The 24996-nt window shown below is 42.3% G+C and overlaps 1 long non-coding RNA gene across 1 annotated transcript; it reads left to right on the top strand.

Moving 5' to 3' along the window:
* The first annotated feature begins 37 nt into the window (after positions 1–37).
* LOC129032724 (uncharacterized) lies at positions 38–22893 on the top strand. Its single transcript, XR_008501452.1, has 4 exons — positions 38–115; positions 3631–3891; positions 19786–19891; positions 22292–22893. It is a non-coding gene; the product is annotated as an uncharacterized LOC129032724 (long non-coding RNA).
* Positions 22894–24996: the final 2103 nt, after the last annotated feature.

The raw sequence follows: 24996 nt of genomic DNA, 5'->3' as shown, positions 1-24996 counted from the left end.
GGAGGAGCGTCCTTCAACCTCTCGGTCGCCGCAGAGCATTCTGGGAACTACTCCTGTGAGGCCGACAATGGCTGGGGGTCTGGGCGCAGTGAAGTGGTGGCACTCAAGGTCACAGGTGGGACATGGCAAACAGCTCCTTCCAGAGAGCTCGTTGCAATTATACCAAGCAATGGCTGTTGCTTCCTTTCCTTCGGAAATTTCTGTTCCTCGAAGAATCAGAGTTCCTCTAGAAAGCGCCTTAATGCTCCAGGGCTCTCCCTGTAATTGGGTTTTTTGTTTGTTTGTTTTGCTTTTTGTTTTTTTGTTTTGGCTTTTGTTTGTTTGTTTTGAGACGGAGTCTCGCTCTGTCGCCCAGGCTGGAGTGCAATGGGGCAATCTCGGCTCACTGCAATCTCCGCCTCCCGGGTTCAAGCTATTCTCTGCCTCAGCCTCCCGAGTAGCTGGGATTACTGGCACCCACCACTATTCCCAGCTAATTTTTGTATTTTTAATAGAGACTGGGTTTCGTCATGTTGGCCAGGCTGGTCTCAAACTCCTGATCTCAGGTGATCTACCAGCCTCGGCCTCCCAAAAGTGTTGGGATTACAGGCATGAGCCACCACGCCAGGCCTTGTGTAATTGATCTTAACAGCAGTATTGCTGGCGAACTCCCGGTCTCTCCTGTTCTCTTTCACTGGACCAGTAAAACGTGTGAAATAGATACTGGGTGTTGGGCACTGTGCTAGGGTCAAGTCGGCGTCGGGAGTCAGGTCGGTAAGGCAAGAAGAAAGGAGGAAGACTTCCCTGAGAAAAAAAAGGAAGTATCTTGCACATGCAGAGCTCCAGGGAGAGAGGAGATACAACTAACCCTTGTAAATACAGGTAAAAAAAACCGTGAACAGACTAGATTCTGGGATTTAAAATTTTACTAGAATTATCTCACTTAATCTCCATAGCAACTCTCATTTTACAAATGAGGAAATAAAATTAGATTAAGTAACTTGCCCAAGTTTACATAGCAAATAGGTACAAAGATGGAACTTTAGGCCGGGGCTGCCAGAATCAAGAAACTGTGCTCTTAGCCACCATGTTAATATATTATGACTGTTCTATACATTTTTTTCTTTAATCCATTATTGTGGAGAACTGCATTAATAGATGTCCTAATACAGAACAATCCTTGAATTTCCCCTATAAACCCTTCTTAGTCATTGCAGGTAGTAACTACATAAAACTTGCTGATGTTTTATTTTAAATTTTAGCATTTTGTTTATAAGTGAGTTTTCTTTTCTAAATTCTACTCATCTAGTTTAGGTTTCAGGGACAGGTTAGCCTCATAAGAATAATTTCAGAAGTTTCCATAATTTCTGTGCTCTGCAACAATTGAAAACACTATTGGAATTATCTGCTGTTTAGTCTTTGGAACTAGCCCAAAAACTTTCTGACACTGGTGTATTTTTCTCTCCATTGTCAGATCTTTTTTTATTCGCTTTTTTCAAATTTTTCACCCTTTTAAAACACAATTTGAATGCTTTCACTCAAAAAGTTGGGCATTTTCTCTAGATTTTCAAATTTGTCACATAATGTTGACCATAGTATTATTTTCTTCTTCTTCTTTTCCTCCTCCTCCTCCTCCTTCTTCTTCTTTTGACGGAGTCACTCTGTCACCCAGGCTGGAATGCAGTGGCACAATCTCGGCTCATTACAACCTCCACCTCCCAGGTTCAAGCAATTCTCCACCTCAGCCTCCCAAGTAGCTGGGACTACAGGCATGCACCACCACACCCAGCTAATTTTTGTATTTTTAGTAGAGATGGGGTTTCACCATGTTGGTCAGGCTGGTCTGGAACTCCTGAACTCAAGTGATCCACCCACCTCGGCCTCCAAAAGTGCTAGGATTACAGGCGTGAGCCACCACACCCAGTCAACCACAGTATTTTCATCTAATTTTTTAAAGCCCTCTAGTTTGTGATTGTGTCCTTCTCATTTCTAATTTGTTTGTTTGGTCTCTTTTCTCTTTTCAGATTTGCCAGAGGTTCAGCTGTTATATTGCTCTTTTCAAATACCTACATTTATTTTTATTATACAAATAGATAATTGTTATATCACTCAAATATATTTGGTTTTGGTTTTCCGGTTCATTTATTTCTCCTTTACTTTCAGTATATTCTTCCTTCTTTTTATTTAAGTTTATTTTATGTTGCCTTTTCTTTAATTTCTTACCTGAAATGCTTATTCATTTGTCATCTTTGTTTTCTAATGAATACATTTAAAACTGTATGTTTTCCTCTAAGTACACTTTCACCTTATCCTAAAAGTTTTAATGAATATTTTCATTTGTTTAATATCTAAAGTGTGTGTATAATATATGTTTTCATTTGTTTTTCAACCTGGTAAATTATTATAATTTATAACTATTATAAAATAATTTCTTATGAATAGATTTTTTAATCCTTTATTTTCTTAATTTCTCATAAATTTCTTTGTTATCCTTGTATTTAACATTTTTCAAAGTGGCCTGTATAATTTTTACTTTTTGGGAACTGACTAAGAATTTCTTTATGGTCTAACAACATATAGTCAATTTATATAAATATTCTATATAGAATGTGAAAAGAATATGAATTTTCTGTTAGAGGTACACAGTATATATTTTTCTATAAAATTAAGCTAGTTGCTTGATTTATTCATTCTCTATAGGGTCTTATATATATTTGTCCTGTTTAATCTATTAGTTTTTGAGAATCATATTCCCATTATTGTCTATAATTCTGTAAGTCTACCTTTTCCCAGGGGCTTTGCCGTGATCATAGTAATTGTGTGAGATGGGGCATTTTGGTTGCAAATGACAGAAGTCCCATAGAAACTGGCTTGAGGGAAAAAAAAAAAAAAGCAAAGTTGGTGAGAGGGGTCAAGAATGGACAAGGCTTTGTGTGCAAGTGGATGCAAGGGCTCTGTCTTTGTTGTCTCCCTTCTTTCCTCTGCTTTCTGCCATTAGCTTCATTCTTAGACAGGCAAAGCTGGCCACTGATAGCTCTAGGCTTACATCTCTCTTTTCCGCTAGAGATCCTAGAGAAAAGAGTTTCTTTCCAATGACTCCAGCTTAAAACCATAAAAACAAGACAGGCAGAGGTCAGAGATTAACCAGTCCATGTAAATGTGTCCATCCCACTCCTACCACCCCCTTTCCCAGAGAAAATGGGCCTGCCATTGGTGAAGTCATCAGTGTCATACAGAGCAGTTTTTAAAAGGAAAATGCATAACTCAGTCGACCTTAGGCCTTTCCTACTCTAGGCCTCAGTCTCTATCTCTAGGAAAGATCTAATTCTAGCCTTCTCTGTTTCTAAGATTTTTTGAGCTCGTGAGAACCAAACCATAAGTCTCTATGTCCCCACGTCCCTTTATCGTCAGAGTGGAAGCAAGGGCTCCTTTTTAGGTATCATTGAGTGGGGGGCATTGGTGGGGCGAGATGCTCGTAAAATGGTGATTAGGATAGGGAAGATCTGAAGCTCTGTACTTCCTTACTTTTGCAAGTACCCTAAGCCCACATCACACAACATCACCAACACCAACATGAAACAACCTCTCTTAACACTGGGAGCTACTTTAAGAGTACATTCCTGAGTGTGCTCTTACCCCTTCTGTTTGCAGAGCCCCGGACCAAAGTCCGTTTGATTAATGGTCCTCACCACTGCAAAGGAAGAGTGGAAGTGGAACAGGAAGGTCACTGAGGTACCGTGTGTGATGACGGCTGGGACATGAAGGATGTGGCTGTGGTGTGCTGGGAGCTGGGCTGTGGAGCAGCCAAGCACACACCTGCCGGCATGTTGTATTCAAGATTGGCAGAAGATGCCCAACCTGTGTTCATTCAGGTTGCCCTGTGCAATAGGACAGAAGAGGCACTCGCTGAATGTGAGCAAATTGAGACCTTTGACTGTGGGCATGAGGAGGATGTAGGAGCAGTGTGTGATGCTGGGTAATGGCAGGGCTTGGGGAGTGGTATTTGTGGGCTAGCCCATCTCCAAGATCCTTCCTTGTGCAGCCACTTCCAATTCTCCTTACTACTCACCATTGCCCCCTCCTTCTTCAGAACCACTCAACCACTCTACGCAAAAATGTTCTCAGTGCAACACCATTACTTCACTTAAGCTGGTCCAGAGTTAAAGGGCTCTCCTATAATCTATGTTCATATTATTAGACTTTATCTGTCATCTCAAAAGACAAAACACTGGTATTTTTTGTGGCTGTGGGTTGAGGCATAATGCTAGGAAAATAATTATAAAGTCATAGAATTATACAATTTGAGTGATTTTCATCAAGATCACACTGCTTATATTGTTCTATAATCTCTTCAGCTTTTCTCAGCTCTCTCCCCTAAACAACTCTGCTCATCAAAATGAATCTCTGGATTCTAATAGGGACTAGGAGGAGTTGGAAGAACACTGAGTCTGTCAAGAAAGCCAGGCCACAAGCTGTAAAGGACAGAGCTACCTAAGGGTAGAGGTAAAATGAAGAAATTCTGGGACCACTGCAGGTTCCAAAGCCTCCATAGAGCCTTGGCTGGAGTGGAAGCCAGTAAGACTGACTGCTCTCTCTAACTGCAGCCCCAGCCCCAGCCTCCCATGGAGCCCTCCATTCCCATGGGCCAGGGCTAATGAGTGGCCTTTCAGAGGTCCTTGGTGAGAAGAAAAGTCTCTAAAACACTCGGCCAATGCTGAGCTTTAGGACTTAGTAAGAACCTGTGACTTGTTCAAGGAAATTGACTCAGTGTTGGGCACTAGCTAGGATCCAAGATTTGGAGTCAACTGTTCAGAGCTAGAGGTTTACCTCCCTGACTTGCCAGCCATGTAGGTAGCAAACTTCTCCAAAGCTTATTATCTTTGTCAGAAAAGTGGGATAGCATCTAGCCAAACTTCCTCACAGAATAGGACAAAATCAAGCAAAACACACTCGTAAAGACCTCTTGTGGAACAAAGTCTGGGAAGAAGTCCCTGGGCTGCTTTGGGATGGTCCGGATGAGGGGAACCAGTCTGAGGCTTGGGGCCGGGCTCCATCCTTAATCTGGGCTTTTCTTCTCCTAGGAGATCTTATGAGCTTGTCTGAACAGTACTCTACTGGGTATCCCCACCTTACCACCTCTCCCCCTTTTCTCTATAGCATTCTTGCCTAATACTTTTTGAAGATCTGGAGACTGGGGATCAGCAGGCCCATATCCTCATTGGCCTCACAGGCCTGGAGAGCACCACAACCCCAGATGGACTTTAAGACTTTACCTGTGGCTCCCTCATTCCCTCTGCAGGACTGTCTTAGCCCCACCTGCATTAAGAGAAAAACCCAACTCCCAAAGAAGTTGAGCTTGGTGAAATTGTCCCCCACATTGGCATCTTGGCCAAGCAGGCTTTTCTAGTCTTTTCGAGAAGTGCCTGGCTGGGAATCTCAGTTACTGTCTCCTTGGCCGCCTGAGATGGAACAAGCAAGAAATAACCTGAGATGGGCCCTACATCTGGTAGAAATGTGGACATATAAAAGAGACAAAATTAAAGAAAATATGGGTATTTAATCTCCTTTCTTTTTTTTTTTTTTTTTTTTTTTTTGAGATGGAGTCTCGCTCTGTTGCCCAGGCTGGAGTGCAGTGGCGCAATCTCGGCTCACTGCAAGCTCTGCCTCCTGGGTTCATGCCATTCTCCTGCTTCAGCCTCCCAAGTAGCTGGGACTACAGGCACCCGCCACCATGCCCAGCTAATTTTTTTGTATTTTTAGTAGAGACGGGGTTTCACCATGTTAGCCAGGATGCTCTCGATCTCCTGACCTTGTGATCCACCCTCCTCAGCCTCCCAAAGTGCTGGGATTACAGGTGTGAGCCACCGCGCCCGGCCTTAATCTCCTTTCTTAATGGCTTGGAAATAAACTAGGTTTTAAAAAAGTTATTTTTTCAATTTTTTAAAAATTACAGTGGTAAAACACATTGGAAAAAAAGTGGTATACAAGAAAGAAAATAAAAGTCAGCCAAAATTCTAATACTCAGAAGTAACTGCTGTTAATGTTCTGAAACTTCCTGAAGGTCATATAAGGAATGAAAATAACATTTATATATTCTTCAGTAAAATAATATATAAGCATATATTAACACATATATTTGAATTTATTGTACCATAATCTATATATTATTTTATAGTGTTTATTCAATTTAACAATGCAACATTAACAGACATTCCATAGATATAGAAAATACATACCACATGCACATATATGTATATATGTATGTATGTATATATATAAAACTTCCCTCTCAAGAAGATAAATATTGATTCAAAAAGGCCCTTTACTAGCTTTGGGAGTGCAGACTTAAGGGAAGGTAGAAGCCACATGCTTCATGATGCAACACACTCTATGAGTCATCAAAACTCATTTACTGTTTAATCAGAGGTACATGTTGAATTTTTAAAACATCTTCCCAGTGTTATTTTTGTTTCCTTTTAACAATATGGTGGATTACATTAACATCTCCTAATAATAAATAATTATTTCAACCCTACCTGGCTGTGATGTATATTAACATCCTGCTGAATTCTCTTTGGTAGTATCTTATATAAGACTTTTACACAGATGTTTGTTTATTTATTTATTTATTATGCTTTAAGTTCTAGGGTAAATGTGCACAACATGCAGGTTTGTTACATATGTATACATGTGCCATGTTGGTGTGCTGCACCCATTAACTTGTCATTTACATTAGGTTACACAGATATTTATAATGGGGATTTGTCTGTAGCCTTTCATTCTTTCTTTGAAAAACTTTGATATCAATGCTATATTGATTTCTTATTATGTTAAAAGGTTTCTTTATGCTTAAAAACAATTTGAATGCTACTAAATTTTATCATTTCCCTTGAAGATTTTTTAAAAGTTACCCTGAGGCTGGCAGCGGTGGCTCACGTCTGTAATCCCAGCATATTGGGAGGCCGAGGTAGGCAGATCACTTCAGATCAGGTATTTGAGACCAGCCTGGCCAACATGGTGAAACCCTGTCTCTACTAAAAATACAAAAATTAGCTGAGTGTGGTGGTGGGTGCCTATAATCCCAGCTACTTGGGAAGCTGAGGCAGGAGAATTGCTTGAACCCAGGAGGCGGAGGTTGCAGTGAGCCAAGATTGCTCCACTGCACTCCAGCCTGAGTGACAGAGTGAGACTCTGTCTCAAAAAAAAAAAAAAGCTAGTACAAAATCATCTGCCCTGATATGTTTAGAGGTGTGGCTCCCTAACAGTGCTTAAATTTTTTTCATGACTGTTATGCTTTTCATTTAACTGTCTCTTCTTACATAAAATTTAGTAATTTATATTTTTCTAGAAAATTATCCATTCAATGTAGGTGTTCAGATGTATATTTATTCATTGCCGCTCCTTTCTCGATTAGGCTATTCAGTGGCATATCAATATCCTTTTCATGGAAAAGCTTTTGAGTTTATTCATATTCTTTATTGTGAGGGTTTTTTTATTTTACTCATTAATGTCTGCCTTCATCTGAATTATTTTGTTGATATTTTTGTAAGTTCTTAAGATTAATACTGGGTTCATTTATTTCCATTTTTTCTTGGTACTCATTCCAACTGTTTCATTAATTTTCCTGAGAACATATTTTAGTCATATCCTTCAGGTTTGGATATGTAGTGTTTTGGTTATTACTATTTTCAGTCTGCAACATCAATTTTATTTTCTTCTTTGATTTCAAAGTTGATTTAAAGAGGTATTTTTTATTTTTTATTTTATTTGTTTTTTTTCTTAACTTTTATTTTAAGTTCAGGGGTGTATGTGCAGGTTTGTTATGTAGGTAAACTTGTGTTATGGGTGTTTGTTGTACAGATTATTTTGTTACCCAGGTATTAAGTCTAGTACCCATTAGTTATTTTTCCTGATCCTTAAAGAGGGATTTTTTTTTTTAATTACCTGGTGATAATCTTTTCCCCTAATTTTGTGATTTAAAAAATTCATTGCATTTGTGATTTTTAAACATTTTCTTTGTGACCTAAAATATGGTTAGTTTTTGTAGGTGGTCCATGAGTACTTAAAAGAAAGTGAATTCTCGGCCGGGCGCAGTGGCTCATGTCCGTAATCCCAGCACTTGGGGAAGCCGAGGCAGGCAGATCACGAGGTCAGGAAATCGAGACCATCCTGGCTAATGCAGTGAAACCCCATCTCTACTAAAAATACAAAAAATTAGCTGGGTGTGGTGGCGGGCACCTGTAGTCCCAGCTACTCGGGAGGCTGAGGCAGGAGAATGGCTGAACCTGGGAGGCGGAGCTTGCAGTGAGCTGAGATGGCGCCACTGCACTCCAGCCTGGGCGACAGAGGGAGACTCCGTCTCAAAAAAAAAAAAGAAAAGAGAGTGAATTCTCTGTTGCTAGGATCTATTGTTCAATCTGTATCTATTAGGAGCTTATTAATCATATCACTCACATCATATGCTTCCTTATTTTTTATCCACTGGATCTTCTAGGTCTACAGGTGTCATTTGTTATTGTCATTGTGCACGAGTTTGTTTCTGTTTTTGTTTCTGTTTCCTCCAGTCTGTGTGTAGGGTATTTTGATGCCAAGATATTCAATTTCAAAGATTTATGAGGTCTAGAGCCTTCTCATATGTTTTAACTTCCTCCACTTTCATTTGGTGCTTTTTGCCTTTATATGGCTTTGCCCTTTTTTTTTTTTTTTTTTTTTTTTTTTTTAGAGACAGAGTCTTGCTCTGTCACCCAGGCTGGAGTGTGCAGTGGTGTGAACTCGGCTCACTGAAACCTCTGCCTCCTGGGTTCAAGAAATCCTCCCAACTCAGCCTAGGATTACAGGTATGCACCACCACACCTGGCTAATTTTTTGTTGTTGTTGTTAGAGATGGGGTTTCACCACGCTGGCCAGGCTGGTCTCAAACTCCTGTTCTCATGTGATCAACCTGCCTCAGCCTTCCAACGTGCCAGGATTACAGGCGTGAGCTACCACACTCAGCCTTCCATTCTTTTACTTTTAACTTTCCTGAGTCACTTTCTTTAAGATATGCCCCTTACACGTAATGTAGAGTTGAGTTTTGGTTTTGTACTGAATATGAAATTATTTTATTTTATTGTGTGCTTGACTTTTTATTCCGTGTCATCTGTTCTCTTCTTAATGCTTCCTTTGTTTTTTGTTTGTTTTGTTTTGTTTTTTTTACTCTTCATTTTGTAACCTCAGACACAGAGTTAATCCCTCAGTTCATGGCTCACTCACTTTGTTGGTCCATATGAATTTTCTCTCTAGTTTATTTCCTTGTGTCTTTACTTACTATTTCCATTTCCCAGCCTCCCAATCATTTCATGATGATACACATACATGTATTATTTTCCTTGAGCCTTTTTAATTTACATGTGTTATTGGGCATTTTTCTCTTGGCACTATGTTTTGACTCATCTATGTTGTTATGTGTACATCTAGCCCATTGCTCCTAACTTCTGCAGGTTATTCCACCATGCTTCCCTTATCTAATCCCAGTGAAGGATATCTAGATTGTCCCCAACTTGTTACATGAAAAAACACTGACACTTGCTTTTTCATGTCACACCATAGACCTGTGTGAGAATATCTCTGGATATATACCTGAGAGAGTGATTGATGGAACAAGTAATGCCAAGTGGTCCCCAAAGTTACTAGTCCCCCCAACAGGGAAAAAACATTCCCTAACCCCACATCCCATTCAACCCTTTAGTGTTCTAACTTTGCCAATCAGATGAGATAAAGAGGGATCTCAGAGATCTAATTGGTGTTTTGTTTCCATTTTTCTAATTATCAATAAGCATAAGCATCTTTGCATGTGCTTGTTAGCCTTTTGAGTTTCCTCTTCTATGAAATAACCGTTTTGTGTCCTTTGCCCATTTTGTTAATATCATTTCCGGTTTTTCCTATTTGGTATATAGGAGCTACTGCTTTTTCTATATAAGTTTCTTGCTTGTTTTAGACTTTGCACACATTACCTCCTACTCTACCATCAGTCAACTTTGTCCATGGTGTCTTTTATTGAGCAGATTAAAAAAAAAAAATTAAGCTGTAGGCTGGGTGCGGTGGCTCACGCCTGTAATCCCAGCACTTTGGGAGGCCAAGGCGGGCAGATCATGAAGTCAGGAGTTCAAGACCATCCTGGCCAATCTGATGAAAACCCGTCTCTACTAAAAATACAAAACTTAGCCGGGCGTGGTGGCTCACACTTGTAGTCCCAGCTACTTGGGAGGCTGAGGCAGGAGAATCACTTGAACTCGGGAGGTGGAGGTTGCAGTGAGCTGAGATCGTGCCACTACACTCCAGCCTGGTGACAGAGTGAGACTCCGTCTCAAAAAAAAAAAAAAAATTAAACTATAAAATTCATCCAATTTTTCCTTTTAACATTTGTTTTTAGAGTTTTGTTTAGTCCTTCTTGACCCCAAAATCACAATGGTATCTTCTTCAGTTATCTTCCCTTAATTTTATAGTTTTACTTTTTATGCATTGGATCTTTTGGAGTCCAACTTTACATTTGATATTAGGTATAAGTCCAAATTGTTTTCCCTTAGAGTAATCTAGCACCATGTACTAAATAGGCCAGGCCATGCACTCCCCATTATTTTGTGATGTCAACCTTAAGTGTGTGTGTGTGTGTGTGTGTGTGTGTGTGTGTGTGTGTGTGTGTGTGTGTGCACCCAAGGTCTATGTTCTCTCTACTCTGTTCCACTGATTTATTTATTTGATCTTGCACATACATTGTACTGACTTAATTGCCCTGGACTTCTGATCTACCTTAATATCTGATAATATAAAACCACTCTTTGTTCTTTTTTATCAAAGTTAATATGACCTTTCATAGATTTTTATTATTCTATAAAATTTTAGAGTAAGTACATTAAATGGCTAAAAAAAAATTCAGGTGAACTTTTTATTGGGATTTTACTACATTTATAGATTAATTTGAAAGAACACAGGGAGAGATTCCTATCACATCCTCCATTCAACTCACTTATTTGGTTTGTGCAAATGACAGGTGTATTTTGAAGAACAGCAATTGCAGTGGCTGCTCCAGATGTGGTTTTGTTTGACAGAGCAAATCATCTTGCTACTAGCACTCACCGTGCAGCTTTTGACCTGGAAAATGCCTTTTTTTAACCTCAATTCCTGTTAATTGAGACCACTGGAAGCATTTACAATACACTTTATTGTCCTAACTTTGAGCTATATCAGCTTTTCAGCCCTCTGTCATAGAATCACAAAGACCTTGATCAGTTTCTCTTCTTCATAGGACATCACACACTCATCCATTAGATCAATGACATCATACTGATTCGACCAATTGAGCACAAAGCAGCAACTCTAGACATCTTGGTAGGACATATACATGCCAGAGGGTGGTAAATAAATCCCATTTTGGTGAAATTTTCTGGTGGTCCAGGGTTCTTAGACATGTCAAAACATATTTCCCAGTGTGAAGGACACGTTTTGTAACAAAGCCACATCTACCTTTGTAGATAACTAGTCTCCTTTTGAAAACTAGCTTCTGACTTGCTACTAAGCCCTAAGAGAGACTGAACCCTTGACCATGGGCCACAAAGTTGCATGTGACCTTAGCTGCCTATCATGAAGTGGTGTTATTTGACTTAGTAAACTAAAATGTTGGCATGCACAGAAACACTCCTTTATTATCCCCTGTGACAAAGAGCAGAGCAAGGGCAAGGTGGAAAATGGATCTGAGGGCAAAGAAGCCCAGGGTCAATGCGACATGCAAAGAATTTCTCTCCCCTAAATAAAAGAGAATATGTTGGGACAGTGAGGAATGGGAGGGATGATGGAATAAAGAATCTCTTTCAAATAGAATTCAAGTGAGTTTTACTAGAGAATGCAGATTAGTACCTTAAGAACCCTGCATATTTGCCTGTTTCTCCAAGTAAAAGAGGAAACTCAATTTAAGAAAAACCCCACTTCTGAATGAAGAATGAGCTTGGAGAGGGAAAAGCATAAGTTTCCATGGGAGTTGTGGCATCCCATGAAAAGTGGTCAGGCAGATGGGTCTCCAGACAGAGAAGTGGTCAGGCAGATGGTTCCTGTGGCTAATGTGGAAGCAGAACATCTTCAGGCACATTTAGGGCTGTGGCTTCTTCTCCTATAGACTCAAATTAGAGGAACTTGAAAAAAGTGAACAGATTGATCTCAGGGCCACACAGTCTGTCACTGATGGAGACACCACAGCTCTGTGATACCTGGAGGCTTGGGTAAGGAGGAAAAGTTATGAACTACCCTGACTTCCTTAAGATGAAAGAAAGAGTTTTTATTTTAGTAAAAAAAAAAAAAAAAAAAAACAAAAAACCTCAGGCTTTGACAAGTCAATCACAGACTCCAGGGACAAACTCAGGTACCACTACAGGACATCTCAGAATCTCAACACCTTCTAAACAATGAGGCTAAAAGCTTAGGGCAAGGCTAACTCTCTTCATGGGCCTGGGCTGGAAGAGGGAGTGGACTGGTTTATAGAGAAAGAGAAGGTGCTGACAAGAGAAATCTCTTTGATTAGCACTCTCCCAGATTAGTCTCCTAAAAAGATATGTGAGCCATGGGTCTTTGTGTCCCAAGGGCTGTATGTCCCATGCTCTAGTGCTGAGGACACAATGCAATTCTTACTAGAAATTTGAGCTCATTGCCCTGGGAAACTTGTTTGAATCATCCCTAGAGCTTATTCGACCTTCTGTCCCAAAAGCCAGATGCTAGTATCCCATGGAGGAGAGCTCAGGGACCAAATTCTTCCAGATATGAGAGACCCAGCTTCATTTTGCCTTGTTTAGAAATGGCAGAGGTCTTAGAGCAAAGCTGATGCAAGTCCAAGAGCTTCACACTCTGGAGACAGAAAAAAATTAAAGGCTCTGTGTGTACTGATGTCAGAGGGAGAATACGAAGGTCACAGGGTATAGGAAGAAAGTCAACAACCCCAGATTCAAGTAAATAATGAGTGTCAGAGGGACCTGTCTGCCAGTTTGAGGGCTAAGCAGAAGGGAAGGGGACAGATATTTGTTTCTTCTTTTCTATTTTGTTCCTAGAAACAGGGTTCCTCTTGAAAGCAGCTAGGTCCATCAGTCATCCTGGTCTCCTCCATTTCCCAATGGTGCAGAGAACTGGGATGGTTATCGTGATATTCCATAAATCCCAAGCTTTATAAGGCCTCTACATCTCTATATCCTTCTTCTTCCAGTCGGTAAAACCACCAAATATTTAACTAGTAATTATGGGGTGCCCATCAGCTAGCCATAGAGGTTGTAGGGTAAGTCAGTAGGGTAAGTGAACTGATCTCTTCTGACACAAAACTAATAAACAACTGGGAAACATGGTCTACAAACCTGGAACAGTGCAAAAGAGAGAGATTAGTATGGGCTGGAGCAGAGAGAAGTCAGTGTCAGGGAAATCATTACGCTTGAGATAAGTCTGTACACGAGAAGAAAGGGGGATTTATGATCTTCGGTAGTGATCTTCAAGTCAGGGTTAATATCCTCCAGTAACCTCCCTCAGAGCTACCCAGTGAGCCCCCAAGCACCTGCCCTATGACATGTCAGGATTCGCCCACCCTAACCTTTCTGAGTTCCCAAAGTGATCTGCATCTGGAGGCCACATGCTCCTGCATGAAGAGGCAGGGATTTTGCCCTCCTCCACAGAAATATGTTCAAAATTGACTCCTATTTTACATAATGGATTCTGTGATGCACCACCCAGATCCCCTGTCAGGAATGGACTTATTCCCCCAGCTGTTAGAATTGCTGCCAGCAGATAATCCTGTTATTAGCCCTCTTGGGAAAGGCTTTGGCCACTCCATCCAGGGTCATCCTCCCTTTCCGGAGCATTGTATCCAGTGGCTGTCCACACTAGGGTATGAAGGCAGGGCCCCTAAATCTCAACCCAGGACCACTTTGAAAGATCATCCTAGACTCAGGGTGTCTATAGGGCTGGCTGAGACTTTTGTGGAGATGGCATCAAAGCCCAGCTTCTCCTTCTGTACAAAGTTGTTTCCTTCCTTTTGAGAGTTTTTGATACAGAGATCACTCCATAATAGATTTCCTACATGTTCATTTCTATCTCAGCATCCGCCTTCCTGGAAACCCAGCCTGTGATATCTTGTGTTCACTCAGGGGTCCCCGTATTTACATTGACCATGAGTCCCAGCCCATTTCCCTCCCTAGAGTAGGGTGAGTGATTGAATAATGCTCTTCTTTGGCTCCTTGGTGTCTAAGGTCCGAGGGGACACCACATTCTCCTGATACAGAGAAGGCACAGGGATGGTTTGGAAAAGAGCACTAGACATTCCCAGAGAGTAAACAGATGACCTCTGTTGTGAGTGGGGGTGATGCTGTTCAGCTGCGAACAGCCAAGGCTGTATGTTTAACGGGCAGGTAAATATCAATATGAGAAGGATATTTACCTTCATTCATCTCAACCAGCAAATCTCAAAGTATGGTCAATATCCCCAGAGGCATCATGAGAATGTTTCAAGGAGGACCCAGAAGCCAACCCTATGGAGCACAGTTAGCCACTTTATGTGGCAGAGCCTGGGAGATAATTTGCCAGCTCCACAGTGTTGCTATTGCTTTTGGTGGTGGTGATGATGAAGGTACTACAGGGTCCTAGAAGGATAGCCATGAGGAACTTATGGGAACTGAGGATTCAGGACAGTTGTATGGAACGTTGCTTAAAATTCTTCAGAACAGCTCTGGGGGTGATTCTTCTGAATGTAAGATCAGGAATATGGGGATGTTAGATATGAGAATGGGCTGTTACCTGTTCTAGCCTCCTTGAGTAGATGGACAGATGGGAGGACTGTGGAAGCAGCAGGGGCCTTCTCTGACAGTCCCATTTTCTCTGTCATTCCCGGTGTCTAACTGTCTCCCCACCCTCAGAGCTCCTGGGGTCCAGACTGACATGGGGGAAATGGTGGAGCTTCACTGTGAGGCCTGAAAAGGATCTCCCAATCCTGAACCATTTTTTTAAATTTTATTTTTACTTTTGGAGACAGAGTCTTGCCCTGTTGCCCAGGCTGGAGTGCAGTGGTGAGGTCTTGGCTCACTGCAACCTCCACCTCCTGGGCTCAAGCGATTCTCGTGCCTCAGCCTCCCAAATAGCTGGGATTACAGGCTCCCGCCACCATGCCAGGCTAATGTTTTGTATTTTAGTAGAGCTGGGGTTTCGCTATGTTGTCCAGGGTGGTCTTGAACTCCTGAGCTCAGGCAGTTTACTTGCCACAACCTTCCAAAGTGCTAGGATTACAGGTGTGAGCCACAGTGCCTGGCCCCTGAACCACTCTTATCACAGGGATGTCCCCTTGGACTCAGCCCCCTCTGGAAGAGAAGCATCGTTCAACCTCTTTCTGAGTACAGAGCATTCTGAAAACCATTCCTGTGAGGCTGACGATGGCCCCAGGACCCAGCACAGTGAGGTGGTGGCACTCTTTGTCACTGATTGGCTGCTCACCTGTCATGGGCCATAAGCCACTGAGCTGAAACATACTTTCCAACCTCATGGTTCAAAACTGCTTTTTGATTCCAGATATGTAACAGTGTTTCTGATGAGCTACCTGCCTGTGGGATATCCAGGAACAGAATTTCTCAGCATGGTAGCTCTACTTTGTGTCCTAACAAAGTTTCCAAAAGGATCCTTTAAGCCTGGGAAGCTGAGGCTGCAGTGGGCTGACTGTGCCACTGCACTCCAGCCTGGATGATCAAGCAAGACTGTCTCAAAAAAAAAAAAAGTTTCCCTAGTCATGCTTCCCTATGTCAGTCAGATTTCAATAAAAGAAACAGACCTACTAGGCAATATAAATAATAAGGGATTTATTGTAGGGATTTGGCATTACACAATTGTGAGAAATAGTTAAACAGTCTACAGAAGGCTGTTTCTTCTGTGTCTGGTGTGGCAGCCTGAAGTCCACAGGGCAGGCATTTGGGAAAAGCAAGGATAACCTGGAACCTGCAAGAATGAATGGAACTCATGAGCATGAGCTGGAACCTGCATTAGTCTCTCAGCATCTCCAGGTGACAACCTCAAGGATGAGGATGTCCTGCTTATCAATGAGGACAATGAGGATGTCCTCATCAATGATGAGGATGAACGTGGCACCTTTCACTACTAAGCGAAACATGAATGAGGCCAGGAGTCAGAGAAGCTGAACAAGACCCTGCAGAAAGCTTGAGTCGCTGCAGGCTGCTACCCCATGCCAGCACAGTGAGCACAGTAAGCTATAAGAGTCAGCTGCAACAGGGCCTTGGGTGTTGAGGACTCTCCAGGAAAAACAAGAACATGGCTGCCACATCACTTCTACCTTCTAAAAATGTCTCTTGTGGCCCATAGAAATTTGGAACCATGCAGGGAAGGGAATTCTAGGAAATGTAGTTCCAGTTTAGCTAAAATGACACAATAAAAGTCCAGCACGCTTCCTATCCTACACTACCTCCACTCATACTTTCATTGGGAGAAAGCACGATGTGATGGCAATATCATGAAATATTGTAGTCAGATAGACTTGGGTTCAAAATACAACTCTGCCAGATATATGTCTTTAGGAAAATGTACAAATCTTGCAGAGCCCCTCAGCTTCCTCTTTTATGACATGGGCGTATTAATTCCTATTTTGTTGAATGGGAGATGGACTTAAATGTAAACATATAAACTTCCCTTACTAAGTATTTGTTCCCTTTCTTTTCCACAAATTTTTGGCTCTCTTAGAGGGTAGCAAAGATTGAATAATATCTTTATTGCTGGATCCATACCTCATGTCCTTTCCTCCTGACAACTTCTCAGGACTTCACCACATTCTGGGGAACAACAAAAGGAGCACATCCTGTATCACGCAAGACCAAGCCATGGTCTTCTGTGTGCAGTCCTCAAGCCCACCCAAAGAGCCCTTAGAAGTCTGCATCTCATAGGCTTCTGTTCCTTGTGGACTTCCCAATGTGGCTGGGCCTTTGCTGCCCGATGGACTTTCAGAAACTCTGTTTCCTCTGGCCTTTGGTGGATGGATTTTTCTTTAAATTGTTGGTTCTCCATTTTGCTGCACATTGGAATCACCTGAGGAGTTTTCTGAAGTCCTGATATCGGGGTTCTACTTCCAAATTCTCTAGGAGTCTGGGGTGATGCCGGGACATCAAGATTTTTTCCTTCACATTAACCCTCAGGTTATTACAGTATTCAGACAAACTGAAAACTACAGCCTTAGTCTTACAGGCCCCCTGCATTGATTGCTGCCCCCGTGAAGAAATGTGGCCATGTTCATTATGATCTTCCTCTCTGCTACTGATATTCCTATTTTGTTTGGATCCCAGAATAAAAATGATGGGTAAATTATGTTTGGTGTTTTTTCTAATTGCTAGAGCTGCCATAACAAAGCACCATGGATAGGCTGGCTTAAACAATACAAATTTTTTTTCTCACAATTCTGGAGAGTGAAAGTTCAAGGTCAAGATGTTGGCAGGGTTGGTTTTGTGAAAGTTGTCAATATCAAGATGAAGTCACTTAGGTCACCCAAACAAAAAGTCAAGAGTTTAGGAACGGAAGGCCTTCACACACACATCTATGATAAGAACTAGCACAAAGACTCTCTGGAGGGCTCTTATGCATACATACCTGTCACAGAGCTTTTGGTAAGGACTTTCTAAACTGCAACTTGCTACGTGAGTCACAAGGACAGCCAGTGAGATGCACAGGAACACTTGCCTGACACACTGTCTCCACTAATGAACTGGTGTCAGCTCCTGTGATGTATGTGTACTCCTCCTTTTGCCTTTAAAAGCCTCCCCTTGCCTCAACCTCCTCAAATACGCCCATAGTTTACTATGGCACACGTGTTCCACATTGCAATGCTTCCCCTCACTAAACTCAGTACTTTTAGAGGTCTCTCTATATTTGTTACTTAGGTTGACAGTTTCTTCAGAGGCCTCTCTTTTTGGCTTGTTGATAGTCACCTTCTCGCAGTGTCTTTACATGGTCTTCCCTCTGTGGGTGTCTGTGTCTTAATCTCCTCTTTTTATCAAGATACCAATCATATTGTATTAGGGCCCACTTTAATGACCTCATTTTAACTTAACCATCTCTTTAAAGACCTTATCCCCAAATACAGTTGCATTCTAAGAAAGTGGGGGATTAGGACTTCAACACATGAATTTTGGGAGCATAAAACTCAGCCCATAACAGGCCTCTTCTATTATATCTTCTTTGGCCAATTTAAAGCTTTCTCATGAGCACCTAACATCTGACTACAGGAGTCTGATACAGGCCCCATGCTTTCCTTCTCTGCAGCAATTGACTTAGTTTGCATCCTCAATTTTCCTAGTGACTTTTCTCCCCAGCTCCCACAGTCAGCGCTCAATCTCACTCTGACCTCACATTTGCTCCCCACCCTCAGAGCTCTGTCCTCCTTGGGCTTCTTTCTCCCTTTGCATTAAGTGCTTCTCAGGACTTTATTCTTCCCTCTAACTTTTCTACTCCCAAGAATCACATCGCCATCAAAGGTTTAAATATGGCTTCCAATAAAATAATTCAAAAATCTGTATCTCCTCTTCTGGGCTCCAGGTTGGTTTTTTTAAAAACAGCTTTATCAAAGTATATTGATAAATAAAAATTGTGTGTATTGAAGGTGGGCAACTTGATGTTTTAATATACATGTACATTGTGAAATAATCACCATCAAACAGTAATCAAATGAAAGTAGTTAACATATTATGTCACATTTTTTTCTTCTTTTTTTTTGTGGTTAGAACACTTAAGAGCTACCCTTTTATCAAATTTCAAGTATGCAATACAATTGTTATCTGTAGTCACAATGCATGCTGCTTATCAGATCTCCATCCTGAGCTTCAGGTTTAAAAACTTTTCCACTACTAGAGATTTCTATTCCATGGTTACTTCAACTCAATCCATCAAAAATCAAAAACCTCTTCTTCCACAGAACTAGTTCCTTTCCTCATGTCCTATTTCTGTCATAGATTTCAACATTCTCTCACTTCCCTTTCTTTACTGCCAGTCAGTAAGAACAGCATCTATCATTACCTCCTTATTGTAGGCTCTCATAATTTTCCTTCGTCACATTTCTCCCCACTTTCCTTTACCATTGTCACTCCTAGAAAAGTGTTCTCACCAGCATAGAGGGTGAAGCTCTCTCTCAGGAGATCAGAGAGTTGAGTCTGACTGTGGTCTCAGACACCTCAGAGCTCCCTTGAGTAGACCTGCCCTCTTCCTGTGCAAACAGAGAAAGAAAGGCTTTCTTAAACAGATCTTTGCTCCTCATAATTCTGCAAGCAAACTGCACCTGAATGGACACCCAAAGGGAAAGCAATATTTTCAGTGCTGGTGGAACAGTGCTAAACTTCCACTGGGATGTTCAGAACTGATCTATCAACCATAAATCCTTTGTGGCAGTTGTTACTAAACCTCTATTATATAATATGCTTGACATAAGGCATAGTGGGAGAAAGATTAATCAGACATAGTCCTTTACTCTGAGGAAATTGCAGAAATTTGTATGAGACACATATGTAGAGTCCTCTTTGAACAATACATTTACTGCTATGATGGAGGTACAGTCTATCATTATAGATGGTAAGTTTTATTGAAGTTCGCTATAGATTGAATGTTTGTGTTTCCCCTAAATTTATATGTTGAAATTCTAACCCCTGAAGTGACAGTATCAGGGAATGGGGCCTTCGGAAGTTGTTTAGGTCATCAAGGTGGAGCCCTCATGAATGGTATTAGTAACTTTATAAAAGAGATCCCACAGAGTTCTCTTCTCCTGTTCACTAGGTAAGGACACAGCAAGAAAATGGTTGTCTATGAATCAGAAAGCAGGCCCTCACCAGACATGGAATCTGCTAGCACCTTGATCTTGGCCTTCTCAGTCTCTGGAACGGTAAGATATAAATGTTTGTTGTATATAAGCCACGCACTCAATGGAAGTTTGTTATAGCAGCCTGAACAGACTAAGACAAGGCTCTACAAAATTACTAAGAATAGCTCTCTTAGGGCTTGCTATGTGCCTACAGTGAACTGTGCAACTTTACAAGCATTATCATATTAATATTTAATCCTCAGAACTACCCTCTAAGGATGATAATGTTCTCTCCCTTTTATAAAGTCAGAAACAGGAAACCTGTTCAAAGTCTCCCAACCCAAGATGATGGGGCTGGGGTTCACACTCAGGCCTGTTCCCCACACTGATAACCACTGCTCTCTCTAGCCTCCCCAAAAGGTACATTTTTAATTGGGCAGCTTAAGAAAAGTTCAGTCTATGGCATACAGGAACAGGATATTACCACTTTGGATGGGCAGGAGAAAAGCCACAGGCATATGAGACATCACAATGTGTTTAGAGATTAGTGAGCAAATTGATATAGAAGCACTAGAATGGCTTGAAAGAGACACTGGAACATTGCACCTTGACTGTAAAGGACACTGAATGCTTCAGCAAGGAGTTATTTTGTTAGTGCCAGGAAGCCACTGAGGTTGCTTAATCTTATTTTATGACAATCCTGTTGGTGGGTGTATGAAGGAGCATCTGAAGGGTAAACAAACTGATGAGGAGGTTGGGAACATAGAAGAGAGACTTCCCACACTCCATACTTTTCCCATGCCTAGGCTGGCACTGCAGAGTCCACGAGACCCCATTATAGTCTTCATACACTAACCCACGTTAACCCATGTTTCATCTGTGGGAGGAAGGCGCTAGCACAACACACACTTGGAAGATTCCCTGACTTGCTGGGCAGTCAGGCATCGGACTCAAACAGCAGAACAGTTTTGGGATAAGGCAGCTTTTGGGATAGGGCAGCAAACAGTGGGCACCACAGTCCCCTTTCCATAATCAAGAAGAGTCAGAAATCCCAGAGAATTAATTTTTACATCCTGTATTTAAACAAAGCAATTGACCTATCAGGTGTGTGACAAATCTTTGGAAGAATTGACCTCTTATATACATCCTTCAAGAGTGAAGGGGAGATACCAGATGTCTTTTCCATAACAAGACTCAACAAGACCATTTTCCTACCTCACTTTTTTTTTTACACAAATGTCATTGCAGAGCTTTGTTCTGCTTCAGGAGGATGATTCAGAGAGAAGTATGGTTTTCAAGTCAGACAAGGATCAAATCAACCAGAAATTCTGAAAACAGCAGCCAGGCTGTCATTGCCCATTCAAGGTTTTCTATGTGCAACTGATTGTTCACTTGTTATTCAGAAACAGACTCCCAGTCTCATCCTTAGCTGGGCTCTGACAGCCAGGACCCAAGGGTCCTCTATTGTGAAACTGTCCTCCCCCAGCACGTGCCATGGTGGAGGGCCCATATGACCATAAGATCTAGTAACTCACAGCTTCTCAACTGAAGTCACCATGCAAGTAACAATTGTGTTTTGACAGAGAAGGAACAAGGGGGATTCTACACTGGCTAGCAGGTCCAAAGGGAAGAAGTTTTCATGGGCTCTGAATATTGAAGCTGGAAGGAATCTTAGAGACTAACTTGGTCAAGGATCATCACCTTTGTGGTTAGAAAGACAACACTAACCCCAAAAGCATCATGATAGACCATAAGTCCTACTGATACGTGTGGGGAGAGGGCAAGAAAGATGTATCGGGGGCTTGTGAGTCAGTGGAACCTCCCCATGATGGACTCTTTGAATTGTTAGATGGATCTGAGGGTACTATTATCACCATGGCTACCAGCTTGCAATAGCACCATCAAGGACCCTTCCCTCTCTAGATGAAGAAAGTGAAGGCCAGAGAGATGAATTGACTGTCCCAAGCTCACATTGTTTTGGTGGAGCAGAGCCAACAGTAGCTCCTGTAACATCCCAAAGTGCTTTCCAGCATTTAGGATACTTTCTAATCAATCATCTGGATTGTAAGCTCCATATAGGTACTGTCACATCTGCCTTCACCACACCATCCCCAGCACCTGACAGAGGTCCTGGAATATAGCAGAATCCCAGCAGATATTTGTTGACCAACTCTCATATGCCCTTCATGGGAAAAGAATAGTAGCCAGCATTAATGAGAACTTAACATATGCCAGGAAGTGTTCAAGGCACTTTATTTGCATTAATTTATTTAACCCTCAGAATAATCCTGAGACAGTGTTTTTATCATCTTTGTCATCTTATATATGAAGACAGTGCAGATCAGGGAACTTAAGTCCATTGCCCAGGTTTACACAGGAAGCAGCAAACCTGTGACTCTAGCCCAGGCAGAATATTCCAGGTCACACTCTCTTAATCACCAGAAAATACTGCCTCCTCATTCATCTCTTCTGTGTCCCCAGCCCTAGAAGAGTGCTAACACACTCAGCACTCAATAAATATTCAGAGGATGAATGACACGCCGGCAGACAAGAACCCACGTCAGCTGCTCTTCCAGCATCAGGCAGTCCTGCCAGTGGCACCACACAGGTGGCTGTTGTTCCAGCTCTGAGTAAGGCAGCCAGGACCCCTCTGGCTGTGAAGAAGGGCTAATTTGGTTCTTCCTGATTGAGGCTGAGCCTTCCTTCATTAGCCCAGTCTTTCAGAGAAAGCCCAGCCTGTTAGTAAGGAGTGCCCTCTGCTGACACAGACACATTCCTGCTGTCTCGATCCCTGGTATAAATGGAAAGAGACCATCAATGTTGCAGTGTGAGCTGTGAGAATTCAGCCAGTCCCAGCCTGAGCCCTCTGGCTGGGAGGGCTTTACCTTCTATTGCTGCATCCAGATTAATTTTAAGGTCAAACCAGATGGAGATTTGTGGTCACTGAGTGATGAGCACCCTTTAGCCCTGGGTCCAGTTGCCTGTCTACTCTCCAAGCTGAGATTACCCCTCTGCCCTCTTCCTGTTCCTCCCCACTCTAAGATCCATGTTCAAAGGTCCCATATAAATTGTGTCATCTCATTATCCATGCAGGGCCTTTGTTTTCCTGACAACTGAGTTTCTGAGATTCTCTTTCCCACCCCCTTTTCTTCCCAGCTTCTATTCCAGTCTCATTTACTGTCTCAGTGAACATCTTTTGTTTTTCCTGCTGTCAAGGCATCCACTCAGCCTGAGATGGCTCCCAGCTCTCATCCACCCAGTGGAGCTGCAGCCAGTGTGCAGTAATGATAATGGTTCCTTTGGGGCTAAACATCCAGAACTGGACCCAAGGAGGAAGAAAGATGTGAGGAAGGCACCAAGTGAGTGAGGACTGAAGGGGTCTCCTAATAACTCTGGCCCTGCTGAGATTCTTAGGACAAGAATAAGGACATGTGATATTGATGCCACTCATCAGAGTTCTGCTGAATATTTTTTTTGGGGGGGAACGGAGTTTCGCTCTGTCACCCAGGCTGGAGTGCAGTGGCGTGATCTCAGCTCACTGCATCCTCCACCTCCCGAGTTTAAGCAATTCTCTGCCTTAGCCTCCCGAGTAGCTGTGATTACAGGCAACTGCCACCACACCAGGCTAATTTATTTATTTATTTATTTATTATTTTTTTTTTTTGCATTTTAAGTAGAGATGGGGTTTCACCATCTTGGCCGGGCTGATCTTGAACTCCTGACCTCTTGACCCACCCGCCTCGGCCTCCCAAAATGCTGGGATTACAGGCATGAGCCACTGCGCCTGTCCTAATAATTTTTAAAATGCTATAAAAAAGGAATTAATGGTGAAAGGAGAGAAGAATTGGAAAATATAGCAGCTGGGTGCAGCGGTTCACGCCTGTAATCCCAGCACTTTGGGAGGCCGAGGCAGGTAGATTACCTGAGGAGCATTCAAGACCAGACTGACCAACATGGTGACACCACTTCTCTACTAAATACAAAAAATTAGCTGGGCGTGGTTGTGCATGCCTGTAATTCCAGTGTAATCCCAGCTACTTGGGAGGCTAAGGCAGGAGAATCACTTGAATCTAGGAGGTGGAGGTTGCAGTAAGCCAAGATTGCACCATTGCACTCCAGCCTGGGCAACAAGAGCAAAACTCCATCAAAAAAGAAAGGGAGTGGGAGGGGAGAGGAGGGGAAAGGGAGGGAGGGAAGGAGGGAAGGAAGGAAGGAAGGGTCTCCCCAGCAACCCTGGTCCAGATACAGCAGGACTAGTCAATGACTTGTAGACAGGAGACCATGTTTCCATACCTAGACAGGTCCAGCCCCGATCATCCATGTTAGAGGACTGAGGGAAGGAAAAGGGAATAGCTCCATGATGCAGAAGCCAAGAAAGAGGTCAGTGGAAGGAGACCTGATGTGTTTTCTAAATCTCTCTACTGATTTCACCCCATTCTTCTCCATCCCCAACCAGGGTGGAGTAGAGAGAGACCCAGATGCCTGTCTGTTCTGCTCCGTCTGCCCATCATGATGCCCCATGCTGAACTTCCACTCTAATGGAAGTTAGTGGGACCGACCAGAGGCTAGATCCTGGACCACTCTGCTCTGGGACCTTTCAAGATCCAAGACTCATGCTTTTCATACTTTATTTCCAAAGAGGGAACAGATGAAGTTCTCTCCTCTTTTAATTTCCCTTTCCTATCTGATCCCTAATATTGTTCACAAATGCTAGTTGTGCTTATCACCATTCTTAGTTTTTAATATTATTTCTCCATCACTAGACTATAGGCACATCAAGGACAGAAGCTTCCTCTTGTTCTCTCCTATATCACCTGTAACTAGTATAAGATCTGCCTCATTGTAGCTATTCAATAATTGTGGATGGAGAGATGAAATGTTTGCTCAAAAATAACTTGACCCTTAGGCTGGGCTCTGTGCTGTTCTGGGGGCCCATTCAAGCACACATTCAAAAGCACTTGAAGCTGAAGGTCACATCCCCTGGAGACAATCTGCTCAGGGTTTCCCATTCAGCTTTGCCAAAGAGCAGTTGCCAGGGTCTCCTATGAATGGACCTGCTCAGTTTTCATCCAGCCACAGGAGCTAAGCTGCCTTGTGCATCATCTGCTTAAGACGGGTAACATTCCTGGTCCCTCCTGGAGAGTGTGGAAGGGGCCTTGTGGCAGCCATAAAGGTGCACCAGTCAG

This window comes from Pongo pygmaeus, chromosome 1 (genome assembly GCF_028885625.2).
Source record: "Pongo pygmaeus isolate AG05252 chromosome 1, NHGRI_mPonPyg2-v2.0_pri, whole genome shotgun sequence".
NCBI classification, from domain to species: domain Eukaryota; kingdom Metazoa; phylum Chordata; class Mammalia; order Primates; family Hominidae; genus Pongo; species Pongo pygmaeus.
This window is presented reverse-complemented; position numbering and strand designations above follow the sequence as displayed.